Below are 9,722 nucleotides of genomic sequence, written 5' to 3' on the forward strand. Positions count from 1 at the left end.
TGGTCTGTAGCCTACTTGACGTACAGTATGCTGGTGAAGCAACAGTGGACTTACTGGACTTATATTATACTTTTCTACTTATAGGATATCGATGCTTCCAGTGAAAATTGAGTTATCTGAAAAGAATGTTTGGGACTAGATTGTCGAAATGATCCATATGGGTTAAGATGAGGCTACAATTGTATTGAGCTCCTGTGTCTGATGGCGGGGTGTAAAGGTTAAGCATATCAATTAAATTCAAAGTTCCACTAAAATGTGGAACGCCCTACCAACAGCCATTAAGACATGTGATGTAATCAATCCCTTGACTCCTTCAAAACCATGCACTCCCAAAGGGCACCGGAAGGCTGCAATTCGAAAGCCCCATAATTAAAGTATTGGTATAAAAGAAATCTTAAAGTATCAAAAGTAGAAAGTATAGGGAAATGCCCATATCCGGGCCATCTCCCGACAAGGTCACATAGTCGTAGGGTACTAATGTGAAAACGGTGTCTTTTGCTACTTCTATATTGTTTCGTGTTTCATGGCTATTTATGTTTTTGTATTTTGAAATTCCTTGAGTCCTGACAGCCACAACCCATGGCTTGTGTTGTGGCAACCACACTTGCAGTAATATATTTGATGTTTCTCTTTAAAAGAAAGCATTAATACCATAATCGTTTAGGTAGCCGTGTACATAATATCCTCGTGTCTCTCTGTGTTTTGTGTGTGTTTTCTCCACTAGCAGTGCCCATCGTGGCATCAATGAAGGAGCCAGTATGTCTGATAGAGCGTGACAGTAAAGGGAGACTGCGCGTGGTTCCCAGTGCTCTGAGGATTTTACAATTGAGCAGAAAGTGGTTGTGGTGTCAGTAGTGGGTCTGTGCTGAACCGGATAGTCCTACCTCGTGAACAAGCTGGCTGGGACAAACAAAGGTGAGCATTTTCATTATACGATAGATGTACAGTGTACACTCATAATACAGTATGAGTATGTGTTCCAAAGCCCACAGAATAGAACACCCTAGTTCAGATCATCACAAATGCATTTATAGTGATTTGCGCCGAGCTGGGATCAAACTCCTCAAACCAACACACAACCTTCTGTGCCAATAGAGCTGAGCCCGATTGGCAGAGTTGTGGCACGGGTCTTGTGTGGGGAACTAGTAACTACATCTACCCCCTCGGTTTTTGGGAGCGTGTCCTCGCGCTTCACACAGCTACACCGTTCACAATACACGCTCAACAAGGCACTTTCATTTCCCGGACGCGAGAACCTCCTCCATGTAATGATTTGCACCGAGCTGGGATCGAACACCAGTCCCACTCGGCAAACAAACACACAGCCTTCTGTGATACAACTTCATGATACAACCTTTTGTGATCAATAATCTGGTAACTACATTATCTTGTTTCTAATGTTGCATTCACACGGGCAGATGCAACGACGCAGTCTACCATTTATTGTCAATGGAAGCCAGCGACGATGCAAAGACACAATGATGCATGTATCTGCTCCAAATGATATTCGTCCCATTCGTCTTTGCGTCTAGCCGTGTGACCATCAGGGTCAGGCCTGGAATTTCACCGATTTAGGGGCAAGGCCACTTGACCTTTGGTGTTTGAGGACACATGGAGACCAAATGCCATCAAATTTAAACAATGGTTTTAAGTCCAATTCATTCCATTTATTGTCTTTTGAATACATAGTATAACGATCAGTGAATATATAATATAATATTTACATATAATATTTACATCAGGCTATTTGTAGAAATTGCCTATTGGCAAAGAGTCAAAAGGTCATAGTATATAGTACATGTCCAGCACAGAACTATTCCGTCACTGCCACTGGACTATTTGAAGATGGGGAGTCAGGGAGAGATAACAATGCTGAATCTCGACTCTGTTGTCTATTAACCTCAACAAGAAAGATGTAGAGGAGAAGACTGTGTAATCAGCTGTGGCCTCGGGGCATATCATTGTTTGAGTGACAGAAGTAATTGAGATTTCTCTGGCTGTAATAAAATGTAAAAATATCTCATGCACCCCCTATGGTCAGTAGGAAGTTCTATTATTGAAGAAAATAAATAAAAAATTTGTATTTGTATTATTAATTTATTATTATTACTTTTTACAGCTTTTTTCTCTCCAATGTAGTCATTATACCAATGTATGCCTCCCCACAAAGATTTCTGTGTTGTCACTGCTGTTGTATCCTACTGACTAACCTGCCAGTGAGGAGCCCCCACCGGGAGGCCGTAGGCTACTACATCCTCCCTGCTGACAGGTGCCGCCCCAGCCCCTATAACTTGGAGTGACAATTTTCAACCTCCCCTCCCGGCTTCCCTCACCCAAACACGGGCCAATTGTGTTCATATAGACGCTCAACAAAACCAGGGGCACCACCATGTAGGATTTGAACCGATTTGAACCCACAACTTCCACTGGGGCACCCTTATTTGTATTATTAATGCCAAAATAAAAAGTTTAACAACTAAACCATAGGCCTATTTTATACTTTATAAAAGTTTCAGAAATAGCGACTCATTGTGAGCTTGTAGATTTACTGCTGCCACACAGACAGTAATCAATTAAATGAACAACATTCACTGTCAATGATATGGTTATCATTGTTATTATTTATCTTCAGCTGTGTCAAGATCTTTACTGTGAAAATGATTTATGAAGAGGTGAGATTCATTATGTTTTTGTTGAGATTACCAAATACCAGTGACCAGTGTTCAGTAGTTTAACATAGTAGCTTGGGTAGCTTCAGAAAGATGTAGCTTTCAAGTACCGTAAGCTATATGTTTCACCATATAGCTGGGTAGCTTGACAAAAGCTTCATCACTGCATTTTCAGTGCCACATCAACATGAAATAGCACAACAGATTTTGAGAGCAGTTTGTTAATCTCCATCTCCATACATTTGTAGCATGTTATTTGTGATCTTTGTCTATATACATGCCCAAAATAGGGACACCAGATTTACTTCTCATTCTCGGGCCCTGTAGTGTAGTGATTGAGTAGGTATGGGTGCTCAGAATGAAACAATGAGCAGTCTGACTCAGCTACTGAATTGCTGACTCAATAGTCACACTGACTGATATGTTCAGACAGCCATGGGTTATGTGTACGGCTGAGTACTCTTAGCATTGTGAGTGACGTACTCTGAGCTGACAACGATTGAATTAAACACATTTCTGATTTCTAATTAATAATGCTGTATTTTTGCAATAAAGTGCAAATATTGTAGGTGAAATATGTTGACTGTCCCACAAATCTGTTTTGGTGAAAAACTATGACATTGTTGAATTATAGCTCCACTCCTCCATACACACGCATACACACATGTACACATAGACATGCATATATGCACATAATACAAACACTCACAGACACGGACGCACGCACGCCCGCACGCACAATGACTTGACTTATGAAATACCGGTAACAGTTTATATGGCATAATGTTGAACAGCCAATCTGAATTTCTATATTGGTGCTGCTATTTGATTTGAATGGTGCACTAAACAAATGTTTGTTGTTTGTGAGAATTACCGGTAACCTAGCTCTATCCTAGCTCTTTATCTTTTGTTGAGATTAGCACATCCAAATGATCTTGTAGGTTATTTTTACGTGGTATCAGTTTAAGCGACAAATGTAAGATATCCACAGCTCTTTATGAGACGTACCTTTTTTCTTGTGTAATTTCTTGTGGATTGTGTAATGATACAAGTTCAGGCAATGGCATGGCAGACTGCACTGACCTTTAAAGGTCAGACCACACCAATGCAACTACAGTAGTCGCAACTCCTTCCAACAACCGATCTTTTGACAAATTCTGCCAACAACTTTATATTCTTTGTATTGCAATAATCTGCTAAAACATACAGCAACTACAAATAGACTAATCTGACAAAGAAAAATGATCAAAGTGAGTTTCCGTGTACCTGTACTATTGCAAATGAATTTGTCCTGGTGAAATTGGTGCAGACTCAGAGCATATCATCTCTTATACTTATAGTATACAAACACACTGTATACTACTGACAACAAGACCACAGTATTTGGCCCGAGCCGACCTAGCCGATCTATCAGATAGATGTGGTAGAACCCATATATGGATAGATCTAACTGGCTTAGTCATCGTGACAAGCATAGTCGGAGAATATATAACAAGGGTCTGCTCCAGGGAGAAGGGAGAAGGCCTTCCATCCTGGTTTAAGTCCTAGTTGGACACCACTGCAGCGGGTCCTAACCCAGACAACCAGTATCAGAGCTATGAGCTATTTTATAAATAGCCACAAACTACTGTACATTTTTGATAACAATGTTCAATATACACATGCCACATACATCAGAAATATAGAACCAGTAAGATGCCTAAGGGCGAGTGGCCCCCGCTGCCACCCTTAGATCTGCATATATGGAGCTGACCTGTTCTGACATTCCATATGTTGATCCGACCTCATCAAACCCTGTACACTCAAGACACACTCCATATATGGCCAGACCCCATCAAACACTGTACACTCAAGACACTGCCCCCGCTGCCACCCTTAGATCTCCATATATGGAGCTGACCTGTTCTGACATTCCATATGTTGATCCGACCTCATCAAACCCTGTACACTCAAGACACACTCCATATATGGCCAGTACAGAATTCATTCCAGATGTTGATCTGACCCCCCCATGCCAAAGCACCAGCGCTTTCCCAGCAGTCTGCTGTCACTCTGGTATATCAATTCTGAATAACCTCTGACCTTCATGTATGGTGAAATTCAGTCCAGTAACTGAAAAACAGGAGTAACTGATGAAAAACAGGGACATTGATCATCATATCATAGTAGTGTCAATGTTTTTCTACAGAACACTTCATTTCACTATCCAGCTGCATTCTACATGACTGGGCATGAAGATCCAACTTTTGATCCCAGGATGTTGTTTTTTTAAATCTCAACTAAAGAGCTGAAACAACAGCGTTTGCAGCCTTCATAGGCATCTACTGTACATGGATAAATGGTAAACAGTATGGCACACCACTGAATGGCATCGTAATTTCTTCAAGTTAGCTGTGAAATAAAACAATTTATGATTGAAGGAAAATGCGTAACAATAATTGGAATTATAGAATGATATCATTAAAATGTATTCTGATCCTCAAGACATGGGAAAGATGCTTTGATGCATTTTATGAATCACGGATGAATGAAACATCTGTACTTATTTTGTAACCTTTAGGAGATGTGCCAATTAACTTCCTACACTTGACAGAGCATGCTTAAAGGGATATTTCACTTTGAAACATGAAACAACATGAAAGTGAAATATCTCTTTAACACTGGTTATGAAAAAGGATTCCTCATAGGAAAAGGGATTTGACATAATTGTCTTTATACAATGATCTTTTATTATCTTGTAAAATTCAATTCAAAAGTAAATATCCCTTACGCTGTCACCAATGGCTTGATGGGAAGTATTTGTGATAAATAATCGTCATGCTAAACTGATGCATAATTTTGGTATTAGAAAATCACTAAGAGTAACAACCATTCCTAAGCTAATCATACGCCGTGAGATTATAATTGAGGCACAGTAAAACAACAGTGATACTGAAATAACATCCTATTTAGTATTGTAATGGTATGTCCACCACATCAAAGCATACAATCTATGTTCATTTTCAATATTTCATAAGCAGGGACTGGATTTTAACATAACGTCCAGTGTTTTGAAAACATACAGCACTTTAATGTATATAAATGACAGCACAGAATGTGAGTGTTGGACAATAATAGGGTGACGGAGGTCTCTACTTGTGTATACAGTATCCTAGGGGTGACATTCAATTATATATAAAACATTTGAAAGCCCAGTGTTTTTTATTTATTGATTACAATTAATTAATTATTTATACAAAATAATGTAATACATTTTCATAATGAATTAATTAATTAATTAATTTAAATAAATATAAATATTAGTAATATGTAGGATATTACAGGGAAATGGGGGAACTGTTATTTTGAAGGAGGGCATTAACCAATCAGGAGCAAGCCCGCCCGTTGGAATAACCAATCAAATCCGTTTTTTCCTTTTGCGGTCAGAAAGGAGAAAATGACAATGGTCCGTTTTCCCTTTTTGAGTGGTGCAACCACTCCAAGGAACAGCTTTGTCCGTGTTCACCTATGTATGTGACGTTCACCTATGTATGTATGTATGTAACGTTCACCTATGTATACGAGCGTCATATAATGAGTACCAGTAGGGGCGCTGTTGCCTGCTAATGAGAGAGAGAGAGAGAGAGAGAGAGGAGGAGGGGGGGGGGGGAGAGAGAGGGGAGTTGTACCACTCGGTTCACACGGGTGTGATTCTTTTTGTTTTGCAAGAGAAAGTAGAAAATGGAATTAAAGGGTTTGTTTTCTCGTTTTTTGTATTGTAAGGGGAAAAGAGATAATGGATTGTTTTTTTCTATTAAGTCTAACTTTCTCTATTTTCATTTGGTCCCTATAAAGAAAAGGAGAAATCGAGTGGTTTTCTGGTTTAAAAAGAAAAGTAGAAATGGAGTAAAGGGTTTGTTTTCTCGTTTTTTGTTTTGTAAGGGGAAAGGAAATAATGGATTGTTTTCTCGTTTTAGAAATAGAGTGGTTTTCTGGTTTTTGCCACTGTGGACATAATGCAGAAAACAAAAAATTGAGTGGTTTTCTCCTTTTCTGATGTGTGCACCTCATGCAGGAAACCCTTTAGTACCCTGACCTTACAGCTTATAGTATTTATACTCTAAGGTTTACAGACATTCAGAATAACGAAAAACAGGCCTGTGTTCTGTTTCATGTTTAAAAATAAAACATGATATTTTCTTGTTTTCTCAATTTTATTTAAAAAATAAAACAGATTTACGAAATACAATTCACAGAAAAGAAAACCTGCAGGTTAAATATATTTTAATATAAATGGTGTGGTGAATGGCAAACGGTTTGCCATATCCTATATTGGTCAGCAGATGGTGGTATAAGCTAGAGTGTGACATCAACATAGGCTTACTTACAGCTTTGAACAAGGACTGTCCTGATTCATAAAATCAGATTTTTCAACTCCCCTTTTTTTAAACTGTCCACTCCAAAATAGAAGAATCTAAGTTAAATGTAAACTGTTAAGCTAATGTAAATATATATAAATATTTAATTAATCCAGTGGGTAATTTACGTAGAACGCCATCTCTCGCCAAGTGAGTCAGGACAAAAGCTACTTTGTTGTATAAGTGCACCACCAAGCGGTGAAATCTGAGAAATCACCATGTGTTACTACCATATTAACATAGGTTACACAGTAGGCTAACACACACCATTGTTTAAGTACTGACAAACATATGAAATGTTGAGGAGTGGTTAACCTGGCTAAAGTTAAGGGTAATCCAAATAAAAATATACCTAACATAACCACTGAACAGCCAAGCATTTATATGTATAGGCCTATTAGAGCTGCAGACCAGATGTCACCGTGCAGATGGTGGCAGAGTTTGTCAAATTTTGAATTATTTTCATCCACAAAATAAGATTTATGGAGCCGAGCACGGTTTGGGGTTTACTTTCGAAATATAACTTTAATTAATTATCAATGCACAGTTGCAAATAGTTTTCTAGCCTACACTTACTTGCGAGCACTTCACATTTCCAAACTTATCTTCATAATTGGTCCAGTGACATCATCAATGGGGTTCCAAGCTAATAGAAACAACACGTTATATTTATTAACAGTCATGTCATCTTCCTGGAAAATTAGCATGCTGTGATCATCTATCTATGCGATTGTTCTTGCAAAACCAGCCTATAATAGTCCTACCGATGATGATCACTGGTAGCCAGACAGGCCTGAAAATCTATCTTTCAGCAGGCCAAGGGAGAGGAAATGACCCTTCCCCCTAAACAGGTGATAATCCAACGGAGCTATCTTTGGTTAAAATGTACTTGTCTTGTACACTAATAATACAGTAGGCTATTCAACTTGACCAAGTTATTATATAGCCACTGTAAACTTCAACATGCAACAACTAAAGTCTAATATAATATGCTTAGTTGTGAGCCTGAAGATATACCATTTGTGGCTGGCGCTTTGGCATGTGGGGGGTAAGATCTTTATTTTCGAGCCTGTTAAGAACTCTATTTTCGCCGGCTGCCGGGCACGGCTGCGCTAATAACTTTGGGGCTGGCCCGTCTAGAGTTTAAATGGACAGGTATCAGTCAAAAGGGAGACATCGAAGGATAGAGGAAGGATGGATGGGGAAGGATCAACATATGGAATGTCAGAACAGGTCAGCTCCATATATGAAGATCTAAGATTTTGAGGTCAGATCTCAGATGTAGAGATGCCAATATTGATGACATCAGGGATCTCCATATATGGGCTTAATATTTATGACATCAGGGATCTCCATCCATGATGTCCATTTATGATGATGATGATCCATTTCTTTTTTCAAACTGTGACGATGTCTGCTTTTAGACTGATACAGTATGATGGTGTATGATTGACAATTATTTGCTGGGATTTAAACTTTGGTGATACAACAGATGTATTATAGGATGTTTTAAATGAGTCTGCAAATTATTCAAGAGATAACACACATTGTCGCCCTCTATACTAATTGTATGTAAACGTAGAGATTATGTTGCTTATAATTTAGCTCCCTGCAATAGGGACACTAAAGGCTTGTATGTTAGCGGCCTGAAAAACAGGGCTTTGTCAAAACTGTCAAGACAAAAGTCAGTTCAAAGTTCGAAATTGTGGGTCCAAGTGTTTGAAAACCATTTACATGTCAGTTCATATTGTTTGATGAGATTAGGTCAGGGGTGTCAAAGCTGGAGGAAACCCCCCATACCTCAGGGTTAATGGGGTTATTTTGCAGCACTATGATATATTCTCTGTTTGGGGCCCAGAATTCCTAGTAGCACTCCTGAGATTAGGCATGAATCTTAGATTTAATATATCCTTTACTGTGCGACACACACACACACACACAAGTACAGATTATATCATTTTTCAGCTAAAAGTAAATAGATTGCTCTGAATTATATAGGTACACTGATGGGGCAAAAGAAAGCTAGAGAGAATCCCTGAAAGTCAGACACTAAAGTCTGTTCGTGGGTTGTCAGACCACAACTTTACTCTGGTTAGTAGTGGTTACCCATATACTATAGTATAAACTTAATTTACCTTAACGCTTTTGAAAACATTTACAAAATTATCATAAAACTGCAAAATTAAAGCAGATAGTGGACTTTTGAACCACATTGGTACCCCCAATGAGAGTATGAATCCAAGTCATGTATGCCAAGTAGAGATGTCCCGATACTATATCGATATCGGAAAAGTATCGGCTCTTATTTGTCATATCGGGTCATATCGGTATCTGCGAAAATGCCAGTCTAACCACCGATCTGACACAGGGGCAAGGGTAGACACCATGGCAGGTAAATACAAAGTTGGGGCATGTGGAGTTTGCTTTCGAGTTGCCCAAGCTGAAAGTGCACGAGTGAGGAGTCTGCTATAAACACAACACGAGATATATAGCTAAACTAGAATTTCGCGGCCGCTCATCCCAGAGTTACGTTGCCGCGCACTATGGGAAGGAAATTGCGGGAGTTGACTCCACATGTAGTAACGGATGGGTTATTAGTTATTATTATGTGTCCTTATTAGTGTAGTGTAGTGTAGTCAACACGTTATGGCTCATA

This window comes from Protomyctophum parallelum (genome assembly GCF_964188405.1).
Source record: "Protomyctophum parallelum genome assembly, chromosome: 15".
In the NCBI taxonomy this organism is placed as follows: Eukaryota; Metazoa; Chordata; class Actinopteri; order Myctophiformes; family Myctophidae; genus Protomyctophum; species Protomyctophum parallelum.